The sequence below is a fragment of the Echinops telfairi genome, unplaced genomic scaffold, assembly GCF_000313985.2.
Source record: "Echinops telfairi isolate 266 unplaced genomic scaffold, ASM31398v2 ScPeMD7_21;HRSCAF=78, whole genome shotgun sequence".
Taxonomy (NCBI): Eukaryota; Metazoa; Chordata; class Mammalia; order Afrosoricida; family Tenrecidae; genus Echinops; species Echinops telfairi.
Window position 1 is genome coordinate 4,687,549 of NW_022103918.1, and position 9,858 is coordinate 4,697,406.

At 36.3% G+C, this 9,858-nt stretch overlaps 1 protein-coding gene across 3 annotated transcripts in view; it reads left to right on the forward strand.

Annotated features, from left to right (window-relative positions):
• PIK3C2G (phosphatidylinositol-4-phosphate 3-kinase catalytic subunit type 2 gamma) overlaps window positions 1-9,858 on the forward strand; it is a 471,530-nt gene that overhangs the window by 34,596 nt on the left and 427,076 nt on the right. For 2 of the 3 annotated variants that reach the window (XM_045288490.1, XM_045288492.1), the window contains exon 1: window positions 8,468-8,568. The exons of the other annotated variant lie outside the window; for it this stretch is intronic. The gene's annotated coding sequence lies outside the window, so the exon portion shown is untranslated. Of the gene's footprint in view, window positions 1-8,467; window positions 8,569-9,858 lie in introns of those variants that run through there. 3 annotated transcript variants of the gene reach the window in all.

Consider the following 9,858-nt stretch of genomic DNA (forward strand, 5'->3'; position numbering starts at 1 on the left):
GCCATGTGTTTGTTTTTATTCTAGGTCTCAGATGCCTGACACCCGATCCCATTGACACCTCATGATCACACAGGCTGGTGTGCTTCTTCTATGTGGGCTTTGTTGCTTCTGTACTAGATGGCCGCTTGTTTATCTGATTTCTGCTCTTTTTGTGCTGTTAGTAGTCATTGATACGTGGAGCCTAGATTTAATAATTACTTCATTTAAAAATATCTGTAACACCATTTCTCTTTCTTTATTCATTGCAATATTTTTATGAAGAAAAATGCATACTATTATTTAATGACCAGTGATCATTTCATAACAAATCTGCACAAAAATGTTTCATTGTATATAGATTTTTGGTGTGGCAAATATATCATTTGTTTTATTAACCCTTCATTCATCCTAAGAACACAATCCGTTTGATGTGTGTTTGTTCTTAGATATGAGCAGTATGTGGGAGTCTGCTTCTATAAAGTCTTGAAATTGGAAACCTTTATGGGATAGTTCTACTCTGTCCTATAAGGTCACTATGAGTTGGAATTGATGCAAGACAATGGGATTTTTGTTATTTTTATTTTGATATAGATAGAGAGATCTCATTTTTTCTTTTAAAATAAGACTTCATATGTTCATACGATATTCCAGTCCAATTTTTGGTCTACAGATAATCCAGGTTCTCAATAACACTGACTACACTAGAATTAGAATATCATATTTGCATGAGAATAAGGTAAGGGGTCAACTGTGGAAAATATTTGACATATCTTACCTTAATGAAAGAACAAAAAAATTTTGGGATGACATCAAGGACATAATTCATGAAGAAAGGAAAGAGAAAAATGAATGTCAGCAGAGATTCTGGAACATACTCTTGAATGAAGAGTAGCCAAAACAAATGGGAAAACTGATAAAGTAACAGAACTGGTTGAAAAACACTTCAAAGGAGCAAGAGAAGAATACATAAAGTATATAATGAATGTGCAAAGATGTTGAGTTAGAAAACCAAAAGGGAAGAACATGCTTGGTATTTCTCATGCTGACAGAACAACAATAACAACAAAAAGCCTTAAGATACACTATGAAGAATTTATGGTCAAAATATGGAATGACCGAAGAATCATAAAAACAATATAAAAAATTTCACAGAGTCACTGTACCAAAAGGAATCATTATTGTTCAAACATTTCAAGAGGTGGAATATGATCAAGAATGTATGATAGTTGTGGTAGTCACCTAATCTGGTGTCAATTTAAGGATTAAGAGTGTAGGGGTAGAGTCTAGGCTGTCAATCTGGAGATAGCCAGTGAGACTTCTGTGGGCATGACCTTCTCCTGCTAATTCTGGGAAATCTGGTACTTCCTCCTTGGAGATGGATGACATCTTTCTCTCTCTGCGACTCCCTGAGAGACATTGTAGAAGACAAGCCACATGGACACCACCAGACCTTGGAAGCTGGAGAAGGCACAGAAAGACCCCTGCCAGCGCTGAGATGCTTACAATGCCACTGGATCCAAGGACTTTCTACCCACTGGCCTGTGATCTTCTACATTCAGTGTCATTGCATGTGTTTCGTGAGTCTGGAGAGGACTTTATAGATTGATATCGGACATATGGGCTAATATCTGACTTATGGACTTGATTTGGACTGGGTTGGGATGCTTTCTCCATGTTCAATTGCTCTTGTATATAAACCTCTTTCTTATACACATATGTGTGTCCATGGATTTGTTTCTCTAGTCTACCCAGACTAACACAATAGTGAAGGAAAAAATTTAAGTGGCACTGAAGGGATTGCCAAAAGGCGAGGTTTTAGAAGTGACAAAATACCAATTGAGATATTTCAACAAATGGATGCAGTTCTTGGAGTGCTCATTCCTCTAAGCCAAGAAAGTTGGAGCATAACTGGAGGAGATGGACATTCAAAAGAAAGGTAAGCTCATGGGGTGGGGAAATTATCTTCCAATATCATTAATATCATATATAAGTAATTTTTTCAAAATGTAGCAGTACATACACAGGGAACTACCAGAAGTTCAAGCAGATTCAGAAGAGACGCTGAAACAAGGGATATCATTATTGATATTCAATGAATCTTGGCTGTAAACAGAAGATAACAGAGACATATTCACTTATCCTTATTGACTATGTAAAGGCATTCCACTCCGTGGATGATAAGATATTATAGCTAGCATTGTAAAGAAGGTGAATTCTGGAACCCTTAACACTTAATTGTGCTCATGTAGAACTTATACATAATCAAGAGGCAGTCATTAAAACCGAACAAGAGGATGCTTTAAAATCAGGAAAGATGTATCTGAGGATGAATATTTCCACCATAATGATTAAATCTGATGCGGAGGAAATGACCTGAGAATGAAGACTATATGGAGAAAAATACAGCATTCGAATTGGAGGAAGTTTCATTAGCAACCACTATATGCAGATGATATAACCTTGCTTGCTGACAGTGATGAGAAAGCAGAGCACTTACTCTTGAAGAACAAAGATTAGCGTCTTCGGCATAGATTACACCTCAACATAAATAAAACATTGATCCTCACAACTGGACCGAAAAGCAACCTCACGATAAAAAGGTGGAAGTAGTCAAAATTTTCATTTTACATGGATCCACAATCAATATCTAAAGAAAGAGCAGTCAAAAAGTTGAACAGTGTGTTGTGTTGGGTCCATCTGCTGCGGAGGACCTCTGTAAAGTGATAACAAGCAAATATGTCTTTGAAGACCAAGGTGCCCTGATCCAAGTCATGTTACTTTCAGTCACCTTATGTGCATTTAAACCCTGGACAATGACAAAGGAAGACAAAAGAAGAATCAATGCCTTTCAATTATGATGTTAACAAATATATCATGTATTGCCAGAAGATTAAAAAGTATTTCTTGGAGAAAATAGACCAAGAATGTTTCTTAAAAATAAGGATGGTGAAATTCCTTCCATTGCATGTAACCTGCACATGTTATCAGGAGGGACACGTCTCTGGAAAAGGACATCATGCTTGGTAAAGTAGAGGGTCAACAAAATGAAGAAGACCCTCCGCAGACAGTGTAACACAGATGCTAATACGGGCTCAAACAAAGCACCAATGTTGAGAGAGCGAAGGACTGGCAGCATTTTGTCCTGTTGTACACAGTTGGAATTGTGTCTTCACCAACTAGCAACCACATGAATTTTTAACTCAATGTATTCACAGATTACAGGATAAGCGCATATTTGGGAAACCTTTGTTTCTTCTGTCATACATCAGATTTTCTGAATCTAATTTAAATCAAGGAGAACTAGTCCTGCGTTCTCAATTTGGCATCATTGCTTATATGTATAGTTCTGCCTCAAAGTCACGGTACAATTATATGTATGTATAATTGTATGTATGAATAATTGTATGATGTATAATCATATGTATGTATAATCATTGCTTATATGTTCTGCCTCAAAGTCAAACTTCAATTACTTTTTGATTACTTTATCATTCACAGTGCAGATATGTCCTAGGAGATAATAATTCTTTGAGTGTACATTTTTCTTAAAACTAAGAAATATTCTAGTTTCTAGAGTATGATAGCAAAGAGAATTATAATCATTAGAAATTCTTTAAATCACTACATTTAATATTAAAAAATTTATCTGGAAGAGATCTTATTTTCATTACATTTTCAATATGAATAAGTATTTCTCATGCTCCTATCTCTCATGATAATGAGATTTTTCTGTCTGGGCCCAAAAGCCATTTCAAGCATTAGTGTTATGAGAAATTCTTGAAAGCAGTGCTACTCGGGGAAAAAACAAAAGTGTTCAATCCACTTCAGAACTGATGCTTTGAATTTGAATTTCTGTAACAGTTTCCTCATAGCTAAAGGGTTTTATTTTTGCTATTAGATGTTCTCATGTCAGTTCAATGAACACCAGAATGAAATGATATCTACTCTTGCACTACCCTCACAATCATTTCCTTGTTCGTGCCTGTTGTTGCAAACACTGCAAATTTATCTCGCTGTGGATCTTCCTCTTCTTCAATGACCCTTTCCTTTACTAGGCACAGCTGAGTGCTCCTGATAACATGTCCAAAGTGCATAATAAGAAATAGCTCCATCCTTAGTTGTAAGGAGTGTTTTCTGGCTTCACATTTTCCAAGACAGATTTGTTCGTTCTTCTGACAATCCATGATGAATTTAATATTATTTGCCAACAGCCTAATTTAAGGCTCCAAGTCTTCTACAGTCTTCCACGCTCATTTCCCAGATTGTAGATGCACATGAGATGAGTGAAAATACCACGTGTTGTGTCGGAGCAGTTTAGTCTTTCAATGACCTCGTCTTTATGTTTCATCATGTTACAGAGGGCTTTTGCAGGAGATTTTCCATTTCTTGATCACTTCTTTCATGGGTATTGATGGTAGATCCAAAGAAGATAAAATCCTTGACAGCTTCAATCTTTTCTGCTTATCATGATGTTGCTTTTTGTTCTAGTTGTAAGGTTTAGTGCTTTCTTTATGATGCTGAAGTTTAATTGATAGAATAGTTTTGATTTTTATCAGTAAATTCTTTAAGCCCTCTTCTTTTTCAGCAAGCAAAATTGTGTCAGCTGCGTCTGGCAGGTTAATGAGTCTTCTTTCAATCCTTCTCCTTCATGTACTTCAGCTTCTTGGATGATTTGCTCAGCATGCAAATAATTCACCTCCCCCTCCGATTCACCTTCCTGCTACTGGGACACTTGGAGATGTGCTGGATCCCTGTGGGAGCCCTGAAGATGTGTCCACCACCACTGGAGCCACAAGACTTTGCACCCACTGGCCTGTGATCTTCCTGCATTTTGCACCATGTGTGTGACTGCAGGAGTCTGAAGAGGGACTTATGGAGTACTATCTTGATCTGGACTTGCTGGACTTGATCTGGACTTGTTTTCCTGATAAATAACTACTTCTTGATACAAAGCTCTCTCTTACACATATATGAGTGTCGTTGGACTTGTTTCTCTCATCAGCTTGGCATAACACAACATTGTTTGAAATTTCTGCATTATGTTGCATCCTTTTTTCTCTGAAATTTGCCCAGATATGGATCTCTCCCAATCAGTTGACCTAGTAGCTAGCTGTCTTCTAAATTTCTTGCCACAGAGAGTGATATACACTTTTATGCACCCATCTGTGGAAATAATTCATTTCACCTGGCAATTCCTGAGGTCTTGTTTGTTACTAATGATTCCAGTGCAGCTTGAACTTCTTCCTTCAAAATCATAGGTTCTTGATCACGTGCTACATATTGAAATGTTTTAATGTTAACTTATTCTTTCTGGTACTATAGTTCTGTGTATTCCTTCCATCGTCTTGTAAGCCTTCCTGCCTCCTTCCGTAGTTAGACTACAGAGTCCTTCAGAATTTCAACACAAGGCTTGACAGCTTTCATCAGTTCTTTCATCATGAGAAATATCAGTTGTGTTCTTCTCTTTTAGTTTTTGAATTTTTTAGTTTTTTAACATCAGGTTTTTACACATTGATTGTTATACTTTGTCTTCTCATGCTGCCTTTGAAATATCCTATTCAGCTCTATTCAGCTCTTTGCATATAGTGGGCTATACAATGAGATGCTAACAGTTCAAAACCACCAACAGTTCTGTGGGAGACTACTTCTAGAAAGAGTTACAGAAACCCATAGGGGCAGTTCTACTCTGTCCTATAGGTGACCATTAGTTGGTATCAACACACAAGAAATGAGTTTGATTTGTTTATTCAACTATTTTACTTAATTTCTTTTTCTTTAACTGGGTTATGTCCAATAGAGGGCTTTAGAGTCTATTCTGACATATATTGTCATATTTTATTTCTTTCATGATGATGTTTATATGTGTATATATATATGTGTATATATATGTGTATATATATATGTATATATATATATATATGCTATTTATTCCTCTCTGATAGATACATCTGCATGATATCTATACATGTACCTGTTCCTATATCTATACACATACCTTTTCTTATACCTAATATATCATCCAACATTTCACCTGGTCTGTCGTCCTCAGTATTCAATGAGAAATCTGTACTAAAGATGTCATCTACATTCAGATGAGCTACACTCATCGTCATATTTTGGCTCTTGTGAATTTGGTTAATTCTTTTTCAATTTCAACTAGTCAACACCTGGTTTTGACTAAGGACATTAATTTTCTCCATTGTCTCTTTTCACAGAAGTAGTTGATTTCATTAATGTGTAATCCACTCAGGAGTTCCATGTGTATAGTCCTCACTTATGAACAAGTCATTAATTTTTCAAGATTCATTTATGGAGTACTTAACATAATTGCTACCACCAAGGCTGTATTTTCCAACTCCTGGTCCTTCTTTGTTTCTACACTTCTGCATTCTCGTCACCAGAACATAGCCCAATTGTTTTTTCTTGGTGTCTTGATTTTAGGTATATTTAGGGATTAGCTGGGGGCACTGAGTCAGAACATTGCATCGGAGAGACCACATCAGCTCCTGTGTCTTATATATGGTGTTCCACTCAGCTATTAAGTTTTACTAATTTGTTAATTTATTCTCCTAGTTTTAAATGAGAAAGTTTAAACCACTGGATAAGATAAAAACAGTAAAAAATATTTGGAAAAGAATTCTGTTTTAAAGTACTTCCAAGGAAAGCTGTATAGGCACCCATAGCGGCTAATTGGATACACAATGAACTGTCAAATCATCATTTCAAACCACCAGTCACTTTGAAGCTTTTCAAAGATTTAACGACTTGGAAAATCCAAGGGCAGTGTGCTCAGTCACATGGAGTCACGATGAGTTAGAAGTGATTTGCTGGCGGTGAGTTTGCATTTGGCATGGGAGACTGTGCTGTACATATGGGAATTATACAGTTGGATACCGCACAGCTAGAACACACCTTAAGAAGAGTGGAACATTTAAAAGGAAATTGTAAAGTCACATACATGGAAGGTGTGAGGGCAACTTAGAATGTCAAAATGTAAGACTCCATAGCAAGTTTCATAAATATTTTGAAGAGCTTAATTTTTCTTCTTCAAACTATGCAGTGAACATTTCAGAACACATTTCAATATGTAGACATTGGGGGATAACCCTTGAGAAATGTTTCAGAGGTGAGGTTGACGCTAGGCTTTATAAGAAAAATTCGAACTCTCCTTTTAAGTGTTTTCGTGCCCATGTCGGGCAGTTGTGCCATCTTATAAGAAGACTGGAACAATTCCATTTTAATAAAGGAGTTTGAAATTTGACGCACTTGTTTGAGTGGGAGAGCATTTGATTTTCTATTTGTTATACCGAACTCACTACCAATCAGTTGATTATAACTCATAGTGACCGAGAGGACTGAGTGGAATTTCCCCTGTGGGTTTCCGAGGCTACACATCTTTGGAGAAGCAGACAATTTCTTCTTTCTCTTACAGAGGAGCTGGCAGGCTCAGATCGCTGGCCTCTCATTAGCCTTCAAGCACATAATCCATCCACCAGGGCTTCTTATTTATCACACAGTAACCCTTATTTCTGGCCCCCTTTTAAGATAACAAATTTTGACTGCCTGTTATTCAGTTCCAAGTAAAAGTGAAAAATGATACTTGGGGAAAATTCAGAGTTCCTATAATTTGCAATTTGGACTGTTTAAATATATCTTTGGATCAAAGGACATCATGTGAACTATATGTGACCTAAGTAGCTTACAATATAAACTATTTTAAATAAATCCAGCATGCACGTCCTCAATCTCAGTCTTGTTAACCTTACAGTAAAATATTCTAGGTTTGTTTTTTGTTTTTCATGGGAAAGCAGAGTCAAGAGTGGTGTCTGAAACATGTCTGATCAGCTCAAAAACTAGAGCTGATCAGGTAAAACTGCTGCCACGCAGCAGGTCAGACATATCTAGAAAAATGTCCAAACATGTGAGGCACCAAGATATGTGTTGGCCAGTATTATAAGTGGATTGCATGCTTGATCAATTTTAGACTGAAAAGAATTTGTAGAATTCTTCAGTTTCTTCATCACTCTGTTAGTGGTTAATGAGTGAATTGCAATAGTAATGTTATTAACTAATCTTCTTTATAGGTATACAGATCTTATTTTAACACTGACAGTGGATAGATCATAAAATGTTCTTTTTGACAATGATTGTGGCACCATTGCTCTTAACTGTGGTAATCTCAGCACTGGAGATCACATGATTATTCAATTCAGAATGGCCAATACCAGTTTATTAAGGCCTAATACCTAGGATATCAATCTCTATGTGATCCATTTCATTCTGACAGCTCCCATTTTTCTTAGAGTCATACTTCACGCATTCCATTTTTCAACTTTATAGGCTACTTGCAGATCCTCATTTTGAGTCGTGGCACACTAACAAATGAAGGAACAAAAGTTTTGATTCTATTCCTGCAATTCTTTTTTTCCTTCTTTCAAATGTAGAAGGTCTTGTTTTCCCCCCCTATTCTGTTCTAGTCTGGAAGCTCCCCGGAAACCTGTCTGCCTGGATGATCCTGGTAGTATCTGAAATATTGATGGCTTGGCTTCCCCCATCACCACAGCACACAGCAGTACAATAAACGGATAGGTGGGTGGTATATATTAAACATAGATAATTATACTATGTATCTTATAAAGTATGTTGATGATGAGATGTTAATGTACATAAAGTACAGAGAGAAGTACCACAAGGCTCCCAATAAAAACAAACAACTAAAAGCCAGAACAATATTACTGAGTTGAACCCCACTGAGAGCAACCCTGTGGAACAAAGAAGAAATCAGAGGCTATGAATCTTTATGGAAATAGAACACCTAATTTTTTGCCTCAGCAAGACTCACTCAAGTCTCACGGCTATAGAGTCTATCCTAACTCACAGAGACCCTATAGGATAGGTTAGAATTACCCTTGTGAGTTTCTGAGACTTTAACTGGCTATGGAGTAAAAAGCTGAATCTTTCTCCCCAAGAACAACGGGAAGCTCTAAATTTCTGACTTTGTGGTTAGCCGCCCAACACATAAGCACTAATCCATTCCATCAACCTCAGGGAGGTTAGTGGGTTCAAGCCAAAGCACAAAACATGACCCACCAAGATCCTTTAGCACCAGGTCAGTGCTCCAAAAATATTCGGCATTGTGATTATCATTGCTATCAATAAAAACCAAATACAGCATGCAGAATATTGTAACTTCAGAATTAGATAACTAGCCTTACTGATGTTTCACTCACAAGACTACCTTTTTCACTGAAAATTCTTTTTAAAAATTTAAATCTTAAGAAGTCTTTTAAAACCAACACAAACTTTAAAAGTCACTTCAATATAGCTCTATTTATTGGATTAAGCAAAGCAGATGCAGGCAGGCCAAGAAATCCTGGAATCAAGTATTAGGTTAGGGGGTTATGTTAAAATCATACCTGAGGACACATTCTAATTTTCAAGGCAGAGCTCAATGAAGGAATATAATTTGTCTTAATGAAATGAGCTTTCACTATGAAAATTAAAAAGTGGCAGTGCCTGGAAAAGTTTTATAACGTATTATGATTTTTTAATCAATGTCCCATGAATTATAAGAATAAATTGGAATAATATTTTATAGATTTATATTTTGTTTTGCATTTTAGTCTACATATATTTTGTTTAAATCTTTTGATATTTTCTCCCAAATCCTGACTGAATACATGAACCACACTAAGCATAATTATTTTGTTCCTTAGGTAATTATGAATCTTAAAAGTGATATTATTTGCATTTTGCTAGACTGTAGAAAACCACAGTAAAACAAATTCAAGGAGAGAGTTACTTGGTTACTATCTAAACTACATGATTTATTATTGTATGAAAAGTGGATTGAAGGCAAAAAGTATGAAGGGCAAAAAA